The sequence below is a fragment of the Arachis hypogaea genome, chromosome 12, assembly GCF_003086295.3.
Source record: "Arachis hypogaea cultivar Tifrunner chromosome 12, arahy.Tifrunner.gnm2.J5K5, whole genome shotgun sequence".
In the NCBI taxonomy this organism is placed as follows: domain Eukaryota; kingdom Viridiplantae; phylum Streptophyta; class Magnoliopsida; order Fabales; family Fabaceae; genus Arachis; species Arachis hypogaea.
The window spans coordinates 69847270-69860419 of NC_092047.1; the positions used below are offsets into that span (position 1 = coordinate 69847270).

General features: G+C 42.2%; 1 non-coding gene across 1 annotated transcript; it reads right to left on the bottom strand.

The window, feature by feature from the left end:
- Window positions 1-6869: 6869 nt before the first annotated feature.
- On the bottom strand, window positions 6870-6973 carry LOC112731116 (small nucleolar RNA R71). Its single transcript, XR_003166908.1, has one exon. It is a non-coding gene; the product is annotated as a small nucleolar RNA R71 (small nucleolar RNA).
- Between the last annotated feature and the right edge of the window lie 6177 nt (window positions 6974-13150).

Sequence of the window (13150 nt, forward strand, 5' to 3'; positions counted from 1 at the left end):
GGTCGGATAGCTCGACCCAGGGTATGAACAGGTCCTTTCTAGTCTGCTGCCAGCTTTCCTTCTCCTGGTCGAGTTGTTCCGATATCATTTTGGATTAGGATGAGATCATTCTCTGCAAAACTTCTCGGCACTACCTTCTGATTATATCTGGAAGCCATTCGGCGCTTTAGAGCTTCTTCCCTGATCCAAGCTCTTTCCTGAAGTTCGGGTAACAAGTCGAGCTCTTCTCTCTGAAGTTGGGAGTTTGCTCCCTCATTGTAGTGAACTACTCTGGGCGACCCTTCCTCAATCTCTACTGGAATCATCGCCTCTATTCCGTATGCTAATCGAAAGGGGGATTCCTTCGTGGTGGAATGTGGCGTTGTTGATATGCCCATTGGACCTGTGGAAGCTCTTCTGCCCAGGCTCCCTTTGCATCTTGTAATCTCCGTTTTAATCCGGCCAGTATGACTTTGTTAGCAGCTTCGGCCTGTCCGTTGGCTTGTGGATGTTCAGCGGAGGTGTACTGGTGCTTTATATTCAAGTCGGCTACTAGTCTTCTGAAGCCTGCATCTGTGAATTGAGTGCCATTGTCTGTGGTTATTGAATATGGAACCCCGAACCTCGTGACAATGTTTCTATATAAGAATTTCTGGCTTCTTTGAGCGGTGGCATTGGCTAGGGGCTCTGCCTCGATCCACTTTGTAAAGTAATCTACCCCTACTATGAGGAATTTAACTTGTCTTGATCCCTGTGGAAGGGGCCGAGAAGATCGAGTCCCCATTTTGCAAACGGCCAAGGCGAGGTTACACTGATGAGCTCTTCTGGTGGGGCGATGTGAAAGTTGGCATGTTTCTGACATGGTGGGCATGTCTTTATAAATTCTGTGGCTTCTTTCTGTAGAGTTGGCCAATAAAATCCCTCCCGGAGTACTTTTTTGGTGAGAGCTCGTGCTCCGAGATGATTGCCACAAATACCGCCGTGTATTTCTTCTAGCACTTCTCTTGTGTTGGAGGTCGGCACGCATTTTAGTAAAGGTGTTGAGATTCCTCTTTTGTACAGGATGTTGTTTATGATGGTGTAGTACTGTGCCTCCCTTTTTAACCTCTTTGCCTCCTTTTCTTCTGTGGGGAGCGTTCCTGTTTTGAGGTAGTTGGTTATAGGGGTTATCCATCCTTGGTCCTGATTTGTTATAGTCAGGACTTTTTCCTCTTCCGAGATTGACGGGTTCTGCAACATTTCCTGGATGAGGCTTCTATCTGGTTTGGTGCTGGCTAGTTTTGAGAGTGCATCAGCTCGGGCATTTTGTTCGCGGGGTATGTGGCAGATCTTATACTACCCGATTTGTCCGAGCTGTTCTTTGGTTTTATCCAAATACTTTTTCATGGTAGGATCTTTGGCATGGTAGCTCCCTGTTATTTGTGATGTAACCACTTGTGAATCGCTGTAAATGTTGAGTTTTTGAGCTCCGACCTCTTTAGCCAACTTCAAACCAGCTAATAATGCTTCATATTCTGCCTGGTTGTTTGAGGCCGGGAACCCGAACTTGAGGGAGAGCTCAACTTGGGTTCCTTAGTTGCTTCTATTATTACGCCTGCGCCACTTCCAGTTTTATTTGAAGAACCATCCACGTAAAGGTTCCATTCTGTGGGGGTTTCTAGGGCATCTGTGAATTCTGTGATAAAGTCGGCTAGATATTGTGATTTGATTGCCGTCCGAGCTTCATATTGGATATCGAACTCTGACAACTCGACTGGCCATTATAGAATTCTGCCTGCTAGATCTGTTTTCTGCAATATTCCTTTTATGGGCTGGTTAGTTCGAACCTTAATGGTGTGAGCCTGGAAGTACGGGCGGAGTCGTCGAGATGTTAGGATAAGAGTATAGGCAAATTTTCCTATTTTCTGGTAGCTCATCTCGGATCCCTGTAGTGCCTTGCTAATGAAGTAGATAGGTTGTTGCCCATTTTCGTCTTCTCTAACTAGTGCCGAGGCTATTGCGCGGTTCCCTACTACGAGATACAATATGAGCGGTTCTCCTTCTCGTGGTCGGGATAGGATAGGTGGCCGTCCTAAGAACTCCTTGAAGTCTTGGAAGGCTTGCTCACATTCTGTCATCCATTCGAACAATTTTCCCTTTCTTAACGTAGCATAGAAGGGGAGGGATTTTATCGCAGCTCCTACTAAGAATCGGGATAGGGCGGCCAATCTCCCGTTGAGTTGTTGTACTTCTTTGACACAAGTTGGGCTCTTCATGTTGAGTATGGCTTAACATTTGTCTGGATTTGCTTCAATTCCCTTTTGTGTGAGAATGAAACCTAAGAATTTGCCTGCTTCTACTGCGAAGGTGCATTTTGCGGGATTGAGTCGCATGTCGTGCTTCCTTATGGTGACGAATACTCGAGCCAGGTCGGATAATAATGTGTCTTCACTTTGTGTCTTTATCAACATGTCGTCCACATAAACTTCCATGATTTTTTTGATGTGATCTGAGAAGACTTTATTCATTAGCCTTTGATAAGTAGCTCCTGCGTTCTTGAGACCGAAAGGCATCACGATGTAGCAGTAGTTTGCCTTTGGTGTTAAGAACGAGGTCTTTTCCTGATCTGGTGGATACATTGGGATTTGGTTGTATCCCGAGTATGCGTCCATAAACGAGAGGTATCTGTATCCAGAGGAAGGATCTACCAGAGCGTTGATGTTTGGGAGTGGGTATGGATCTTTTGGGCAGGCTTTGTTGAGATCGGTGTAATCGGTGCACATTCGCCACTTCCCGTTTGATTTTTTCACAAAGACGACGTTGGCTAGCCATAGTGGGTATTTGACTTCTCCTATAAATTCTGCCTCCAGTAGTGCTTGTACTTGTTCTTCCACAGCTTTGGATCGTTTTGGCCCGAGTTTCCTTCGTCTCTGCTGCACCGGCCGAGATCCTGGGTAGACCGCCAACTTATGGCACATTAGCTTAGGGTCTATGCCTGGCATGTCCGCGGCTTTCCATGCGAAGAGATCGACATTATCTCGTAAGAATTGTATCAGTAATTCTTTTGAGTCTCCTCTGAGGATCGTGCCAATATTAGATCATGCCAATGTTCTGAGGTGTCTCCGATTTGAATCTTCTCTATCTTGCCTTCTGGTTGCGGACGGAGTTCTTCTCGTCGCTGGACTCCGCCCAGTTCGATTGTATGAAACTCTTCTCCCCTGCCTCTAAGGTTCAGACTTTCGTTATAACAGTGGCGTGCCAACTTTTGATCTGCTTTTATCGTGGCTATCCCCTCTGTGGTTGGGAATTTCATGCATAGATGTGGAGTTGGGACTATTGCGCCGAGTTGATTAAGTGTTGTCCGACCTATTAGAGCATTGTAGGCTGAACTTACGTCGACCACGATGTAGTCTATCTTGAGGGTCCGAGATTGGCTCCCTTTTCCGAAGGTTGTGTGTAGCGATATGTATCCCAGTGGTTGTACTGGGGTATCTCCTAATCCGAACAGACTGTTCGGGTATGCTCTAAGCTCCTTTTCGTCTAAGCCGAGTTTGTCGAAAGCTGTTTTGAATAAGATGTCGGCAGAACTCCCTTGGTCCACTAATGTGCGATGCAGATTGGCGTTTTCCAGTATGACAGTAATGACCATGGGATCATCGTGTCCCGAGATGATGCCAGATGTGTCCTCTTTAGTGAATGTTATCGGAGGGATGTCGGGTGCTTCCTCCTTTCCCTCGACCTGATACACTTCTTTGAGATATCTTTTTCGAGATAATTTGGAGATCCCTCCTCCTGTAAATCCGCCATGTATCATGTGGACGTGTCTTTCTGGTGTCCGAGGTGATCGTTCAGTTCGTCCGTCATCCTTGTCCCTTCGTTTTTTTCTTTGGTCATCATCTCGGGTAGCCAGAAATCGATCTAATCTTCCTTCTCTCACCAATTTTTCTATGATATTCTTTAAGTCGAAGCACTCGTTGGTGGAGTGCCCTCGAACTCGATGGTATTCACAATATTCCTTCCGGTTTTCCCCTCCCCTTTTGCCTTTGAGTGGTCGCGCCGGGGGGATTTTCTCTGTATGGCAGACTTCTTTGTACACGTCGACCAGGGATGCCCTGAGAGGAGTGTAATTATGGTACTTTTTGATTTTCTCCCCCTGTCGATCTTCTTTCTTTTTGGATTCCTTGTCTTTATCTCGGTAGGGGTTCCAGATTTTGAGGTTTCTCCCAACCGAGTGTTTTCTTCCATGTTGATGTATTTTTCTGCTCGCTCCTGTACTTCGTCTAATGAGGTGGGGTACTTCTTTGATATAGATTGGCTAAATGGTCTCTCTCGTAGGCCATTGATGAGTCCCATGATGGCAGCCTCTGTTGGTAAGCTTTGTATGTCCATGCATGTTTTGTTGAATCTTTCCATGTAGTTGCGGAGGCTCTCCCGATCCCCTTGCTTGATCCCCAGTAGACTGGGGGCGTGCTTGGCTTTATCTTTCTGGATGGAGAATCTGGCCAGGAACTTTTTGGCTAGGTCGTCGAAGTTTGAGATGGACTTTGGAGGTAAGTTGTCAAACCATCGGATTGCTGTCTTCGTGAGAGTTGTTGGGAAAGCTTTGCAGCGAACGGCGTCTGAGGCGTCGGTAAGGTACATTCTGCTTCTGAAATTGCTGAGATGGTGGTTGGGATCTGTGGTACTGTCATATAAAATCATATCCGGGAGTTTTAAGTCCTTTGGGATTTTGGTTTTCATGATCTCCCTGGTGAATGGATCTTGTTCTTTACGGGAGCTTTCCTCAGGAGTGATCCGAGGGGCCTTTAATTTGAGATCGGCTTCTAATTGCTATAATTTTTCTTCCAATTCTCGACGTCGCCGTATCTCTCTTTGTAGATCCTTCCCGATTTCTCGTTGTTGTTGGGTTTCTTTTTCAAGTTGCTTCAAGCGATCTTGAAGTGCTTCTATTGCTCCCGGGTTTGCTGGATTTTTGTCTCCGTTGGATTCCGGGGTGTCTTTTAGTGGGGTGTCCGCGTTTTTGTGCGGCATTCTGTTTTCTAGATCTGAATCGTGATCGTTGTCATGGTCGTCCACCATGGTGTTGGGATGACTTCCAGGTCCCCGGCAACGGCGCCAATGTTCCGAGGGTTACCTGAAACTGGAGGTCAATCTCGGACGAGATCTTCTGCACTGGTCGGAGCCGACGTGTCCGGTTGGTGGATGACGGCCGGAGCGGGTGCGTCTGACTTGTTGGATTGACTGCACTGCTGATCCTTCGTCACCGGAGGGTGGGGGTACCTGCAAGAGACTCCGATGCTTAAGTTAACATGGGTATAAAGCACGTTTTATGTAGAATCAGAGTATGAGTTATACCTGGGTGCTCCAGTGTATTTATAGTAGTTGTAGAGTGACCTTTCTAGATAAGATAAGTTAGTTATCTTATCTTATCTTTATCTTTGAGTTGAGGTCAGCTTATCTTCAAGGGAACCGCCCTTATCTCTATAGGTTTGGACGGCTTTTGGATTTGGGTCGTGTTCCTCTACTTGGGCCCTTTATGGGCTTTTCTGTCGATTTGGCCGAGTTCTTTAAGAAGAAGTCGGTCCGCTTGACCTGAAGAGGTCGGTCGCTTTGTCGTTAATCATCCCAGGTCGGATAGCTCGACCCAGGGTATGAACAGATACCATTCTGGGCGTTTAATGCCAGGACAACACAAGGGAGGTAAGTTAGTTTTTAATTCAAATCTTTTTCAAATCATATCTTTTTCAAAATCAAATCTTCTTCCATTTTTCTCTCACTATTTTCGAAAATCCTGGCTACCAATTAAAGATTTGATTCAAAAATTTCAAGTTTGTTACTTCCTTGTTAAGAAAGGTTCAATATTTGAATTTTAGAATCATATCTTTTAAATTTCTTGTTAGCCAAGTCATTAATTTCAAAAAAAATAAGTCTTTTTAAATTGTTTTTCAATCATATCTTTTCAATCATATCTTCTCAACCACATTTTTTTAAAAATAATTTTCAATCATATCTTTTTTATTACTGATTTCAAATCTTCTTCAAAATCACCTAACCACTTTCTCACTTTTAATTTTCGAAAAACCATTAACCATTTTTCAAAATTCTTTTTAATTAACTAATTATTTTTAAATTTTAATTTTATTTTGTTTCTTTTAAAAAAAATATCGAAAATTCCCTCTCTCATCTTCTTCTATTTAAGGACTAACACTCCTCCTTAATTAGCAATTCGGACTCTCTCTTCTTCTTCATATGTTCGAATTCTTATCTACCTACCTCATCCCTCTATTCCTATTTTCCTCTGACAACTCAAGGAATCTCTATACTGTGACATAGAGAATTCTGTACTCTTTTGTTCTCTTCTATTTCTTATGAGCAGGAACAAGGACAAAGGCATTCTTGTTGAAGCTGATCCTGAACCTGAAAGGACCTTGAAGAGGAAGCTAAGAGAAGCTAAAGCACAACTCTCTGGAGAGGACCTAACAGAAATTTTTAAAAAAGAAGAAGACATGGCAGCCGAAAATAACAACAATGCCAACAATGCAAGGAAGATGCTTGGTGACTTTATTGCACCCTCTTCTGACTTCTGTGGAAGGAGCATCTCAATTCCTGCAATTGGAGCAAACAACTTTGAGCTTAAGCCTTAATTAGTTTCTCTAATGCAGCAGAATTGCAAGTTTCATGGACTTCCATTGGAAGATCCTCATCAGTTTATAGCTGAATTCTTGCAAATCTGTGACACTGTTAAGACCAATGGGGTTAATCCTGAGGTCTACAGACTTATGCTTTTTCCCTTTGCTGTAAGAGACAGAGCTAGGACATGGTTGGACTCACAACCTAAAGAAAGCCTGAACTCTTAGGAAAAGCTGGTCAATGCCTTCTTGGCAAAGTTCTTTCCACCTCAAAAATTGAGTAAGCTTAGAGTGGAAGTCCAGACCTTCAGACAGAAGGAAGGTGAATCCCTCTATGAAGCTTGGGAAAGATACAAGCAGTTGATCAGAAGGTGTCCTTCTGGCATGCTTTCAGAATGGAGCATCATATGCATATTCTATGATGGTCTGTCTGAACTGCCCAAGATGTCATTGGACAACTCTGCTGGAGGATCTCTTCATCTGAAGAAGACGCCTGAAGAAGCCCAGGAACTCATTGAAATGGTTGCAAATAACCAATTCATGTACACTTCTGACAGAAATCCTGTGAATAATGGGACAACTCAGAAGAAAGGAGTTCTTGATATTGATACTCTGAATGCAATATTGGCTCAGAATAAAATATTGACTCAGCAAGTCAATATGATTTCTCAGAGTCTGTTTGGAATGCAAGCTGCATCAGGCAGTACTAAGGAAGCCTCCTCTGAAGAAGAAGCTTATGATCCTGAGAATCCTGGAATGGAAGAGGTGAATTACATGGGAGAATCCTATGGAAACACCTACAATCCTTCATGGAAGAATCATCCTAATCTCTCATGGAAGGATCAACAGAAGCCTAATCAAGGCTTCAATAATAACAATGGTGGAAGAAACAAGTTTGGCAATAGCAAACCTTTTCCATCATCTTCTCAGCAACAGACAGAGAATTCTAAGCAGAGCCACTCTGACTTAGCAACTGTAGTCTCTGATCTATCTAAGACCACTCTCAGTTTCATGACTGAAACAAGATCCTCCATTAAAAATTTGGAGGCACAAGTGGGTCAGCTGAGTAAGAGAATTACTGAAACTCCTCCTAGAACCCACCCAAAAAATATAGAAGAAAATTCCAAGAGAGAGTGTAAGGCCATAACCATGACTAACATGGCCAAACATGGAGAGAGTAAGAAGAACATGATTCCCAGTGAGTAAAACCTCATGGGATGTCCTCTGAACGAAAAGAAGTTCCCCTTTAAGGAACCAAGGGAATCTGAGGCTCATACAGAGACCATAGAGATTCCATTGAACCTACTTCTACCATTCATGAGCTCTGATGAGTATTCATCCGCTGAAGAGGATGAAAATATTACTTAAGAGTAAGTTGCTAAGTACCCGGGAGCAATCATGAAGCTGAATGCCAAGTTATTTGGTAATGAGACTTGGGAGGATGAACCCCCCTTGCTCATCAATGAACTGAATGACTTGATTAGGCAGACATTACCTCAGAAGAAATCGGATCCCGAAAAATTCTTAATACCTGTACCATAGGCACCATGACTTTTGAGAAGGCTCTGTGTGACCTAGGGTCAAGTATAAACCTCATGCCCCTCTCTGTAATGGAAAAACTAGGGATCCTTGAGGTGCAAGCTGCAAGAATCTCACTAGAGATGGCAGACAATTCAAGGAAACAGGCTTATGGACTTGTAGAGGATGTCTTGGTAAAGGTTGAAGGCCTTTACATCCCTGCTGACTTCATAATCCTGGACACTAGGAAGAATAAGGATGAATCCATCATCCTTGGCAGACCCTTCCTAACCACAGCAAAAGCTGTGATTGATGTTGACAGAGGAGAGTTGGTCCTTCAAGTGAATGAGGACTACCTTGTGTTTAAAGCTAAAGAATCTCCTTCTGTACACATGGAGAAGAAGCATGACAAGCTTCTCTTAATGCAGAGTCAAACAGAGCCCTCACATTCAAACTTTAAGTTTGGTGTTGGGAGGCCATCATCATGCTCTGAGTATCTGTGAGGCTCCATGAGAGCCCACTGTTAAGCTATTGACATTAAAGAAGCGCTTGTTGGGAGGCAACCCAATTTTTACTTATCTATATTAAATTTCTATTGTTATTTTATGTTTTCTTTAGGTTGATGATGATGTGGAGTCACAAAAACAATTGCAAAAATCAAAGCAAAATAAAAAACAGCATTAAAAACAGCACACCCTAGAGGAGGAGCTTACTGGCATTTAAATGCAAGTAAGGTAGCAAAATGGGTGTTAAACGCCCAGTCTGGCACCATTCTAGGCGTTTAACTCCAGAAAAGGGCACCAGACTGGCGTTTAAATGCCAGAAAGGGAAGAAAAGTTGGCGTTCAACGCCAGAAAGGGAAAAAAAGCTGGCGTTAAACGCCAGAAATGGGCAGTAACCTGGCATTTAACGCCAGGATTGGCATTCCAAGGGGCGTTTACACGCCAAAATGGTGCAGGGATGAGAAATCCTTGACACCTCAGGATCTGTGGACCCCACAGGATCCCCACCTACCTCAACTCTCTCTCTCTCTCTCTTCTTCACACCTTCCCATAACACCCTTCCTCAAATACCCCTCTCCAATCACCTCCAATTCTCTTCACCAATCACCTCCTCACAATTCAAATTCAAAAACCTTTCCCTCCCAAACCCAACCCCTAATACACGAACCCTACCCCTCTCTCCACTCCTATATAAACACCTCATCCCCCCTTCATTTTCACACATCATAAACACTTTTCCCCCTTGGCCGAACCACTCACACCTCTCCATCTCTTCCATTTTCTTCTTTCTCTACTTCCTTCTTTCTTCTTTTGCTCGAGGACGAGCAAACCTTCTATGTTTGGTGTGGTAAAAGCATTACTTTTTGTTTTTCCATAACCATTTATGGCACCTAAGGCCAGAGAAACCTCTAGAAAGAGGAAAGGGAAGGCAAAAGCTTCCTCCTCTGAGTCATAGGAGATAGAGAGATTCATCTCAAAGGTCCATCAAGACCACTTCTATGAAGTTGTGGCCAAGAAGAAGGTGATCCCTGAGGTCCCTCTCATGCTCAAAAGGAATGAGTATCCGGAGATCCGACATGAGATTTGAAAAAGAGGTTGGGAAGTTCTCACCAACCCCATTCAACAAGTCAGAATCTTAATGGTTCAAGAGTTCTATGCTAATGCATGGGTCACCAAAAACCATGATCAAAGTGTCAACCCGAACCCAAAGAATTGGCTTACAATGGTTTGGGAGAAATACTTAGATTTCAGTCCGAAAAATGTAAGGCTGGCATTCAACTTGCCAATGATGCAAGGAGATGCACGCCCCTACACTAGAAGGGTCAACTTTGATCAAAGGTTGGACCAAGTCCTCATGGACATATGTGTGGAAGGAGCTCAGTGGAAAAGAGACTCCAAAGGCAAGCTAGTTTAATTAAGAAGGCTTGACTTCAAATCCATGGCTAGGGGATGGTTGGAGTTTATCCAACGCTCTATAATTCCTACTAGCAACCAGTCTAAAGTTACAATAGATCGGGCTATCATGATCCATAGCATCATGATTGGAGAGGAAGTAGAAGTTCATGAGATCATATCCCTAGAACTCTACAAAGTGGCTGACAATACCTCCACTTTGGCAAGGTTAGCCTTCCCTCATCTCATCTGTCACCTATGCAATTTAGCTAGAGTTGTCATAGAAGAAGACATCCTCATTAAAGAGGACAAGCCCATCACTAAAAAGAGGATGGAGCAAATAAGAGAGCCACTTATGGACCTCAACAAGAGCATGAGGAAGTCCCTCATCAAGAAATCCCTGAGATGCCTCAGGGATGCATTTTCCTCCACAAAAATATTGGGGGCAAATCAACACCTCCTTAGGAGATTTGAGTTCCAATATGGAGCAACTAAAAATGGAGCACCAAGAGCACTCCATTATTCTCCATGAAATTAGAGAGGATCAAATAGCCATGAGGGAAGAGCAACAAAGGCAAGGAAGAGACATTGAGGAGCTAAAGCACTCCATAAGATCTTCAAGAGGAAGAACTAGCCGCCATCACTAAGGGGGGCCCGTTCTTTAATTTCCTTGTTCCTTATTTTCTATTTTTTCGTTTCCTATGCCTTATGTTTTATTTATGTTTGTGTCTTTCTTACATGATCATTAGTGTCTAGTGTCTATGCCTTAAAGCTATGAATGTCCTATGAATCCATCACCTTTCTTAAATGAAAAATGTTTTCTGAAAAAGAAAAAGAAGTACATGAATTTCGAATTTTAAAATAGTTTAATTATTTTGATGTGGTGGCAATACTTTTTGTTTTTCTGAATGAATGCTTGAACAGTGCATATTTTTGAATTTGTTGTTTATGAATGTTAAAATTGTTGGCTCTTGAAAGAATGATGAAAAAGGAGAAATGTTATTGATAAGCTGAAAAATCATAAAATTGATTCTTGAAGCAAGAAAAAGTAGTGAATAGAAAAGCTTGAAGAAAAAAAATAAATAAAAGAAAAAGAAAAGAAAAAGAAAAAGAAGCAAGCAGAAAAAGCCAGTAACCCTTTAAACCAAAAGGCAAGGGTAGAAAAAGGATCCAAGGCTTTGAGCATTAATGGATAGGAGGGCCTAAAGGAATAAAATCTTGGCCTAAGCGGCTAAACCAAGCTGTCCCTAACCATGTGCTTGTGGCATGAAGATGTCAAGTGAAAAGCTTGAGATTGAGCGGTTAAAGTCTTGGTCCAAAGCAAAAAGAGTGTGCTTAAGAGCTCTGGACACCTCTAATTGGGGACTCTAGCAAAGCTGAGTCACAATCTAAGAAGGTTCACCCAGTTATGTGTCTGTGGCATTTATGTATCCGATGGAAATACTGTAAAACAAAATGCTTAGGGTCATGGCCAAGACTCATAAAGTAACTGTGTTCAAGAATCAACATACTGAACTAGGAGAATCAATAACACTATCAGAATTCTGAGTTCATATAGATGCCAATCATTATGAACTTCAAAGGATAAAATGAGATGCCAAAACTATTCAGAAGCAAAAAGCTAAAAGCCCCGCTCATCTAATTAAGACTGACCTTCATAGATGTTTTCGGAATTTATTGAAAAATCTCTTCTTTTTATCCTATTTTGTTTTTATTTGCTTGGGGACAAGCAACAATTTAAGTTTGGTGTTGTGATGAGCGGATAATTTATACGCTTTTTAGCATTGTTTTTAGGTAGTTTTTAGTAAGATTTAGTTAGTTTTTATTATATTTTTATTAGTTTTTAAATAAAAATCACATTTCTAGACTTTACTATGATTTTGTGTGTTTTTCTGTGATTTCAGGTATTTTCTGGCTGAAATTGAGGGACCTGAGCAAAAATCTGATTCAGAGGCTGAAAAAGGACTGCAGATTCTGGAGCTATAGAAGCCCAATTGTGTTGGAAATTAGACATTCTGGGCTTTCCATCAATATATAATACTCCATACTTTGCCCGAGATTTGATGGCTGATGAGCGGATAATTTATACGCTTTTTGGTATTATTTTTAGTATGTTTTTAGTAGGATCTAGTTACTTTTAGGGATGTTTTCATTAGTTTTTATGTTAAATTCACATTTCTGGACTTTACTATGAGTTTGTGTATTTTTCTGTGATTTCAGGTATTTTCTGGCTAAAATTGATGGACTTGAGCAAAAATCATATTCAGAGGTAGAAGAAGGACTGCTGATGCTGTTGGATTCTGACCTCCCTGCACTCAATGTGGATTTTCTGGAGCTACAAAACTCACAATGGCGCGCTTCCAATTGCGTTGGAAAGTAGACATCCAGGGCTTTCCAGCAATATATAATAGTTTATACTTTGGCTGAGTTTAGACGACGCAAAAGGGCGTTGAACGCTAGTTCTACGCTGCAGTCTGGAGTTAAACGCCAGAAACACGTCACAAGCCAGAGTTGAACGCCAGAAACACGTTACAAACTGGCGTTCAACTCCAAGAATGACCTCTCCACGTATAAACTTCAAGCTCAGTCCAAGCACACACTAAGTGGGCCCCGGAAGTGGATTTATGCATCAATTACTTACTTCTGTAAACCCTAGTAACTAGTTTAGTATAAATAGGACTTTTTACTATTGTATTTATATCTTCGGATCATCTTATGATTTTTAGTTCATCTTTGGATCATATTGATCACGTTTGGGGGGCTGGCCATTCGGCCATGCCTGAACCTTTCACTTATATATTTTCAAACGGTAGAGTTTCTGCACTCCATAGATTAAGGTGTGGAGCTCTGTTGTTCCTCATAAATTAATACAAAGTACTACTGTTTTTCTATTCAATTCAACTAATTCCACTTCTAAGATATTCATTCGCACTTCAACAATGAATGTGATGAACGTGACAATCATCATCATTCCCCCACGAACGAGTGCCTGACAACCACTTCTGTTCCACCTTAGATTGGATGATTATCTCTTGGATCTCTTAATCAGAATCTTCGTGGTGTAAGCTAGATTGATGGCGGCATTCATGAGAATCTGGAAAGTCTAAACCTTGTCTGTGGTATTCCGAGTAGGATTCTGGGATTGAATGA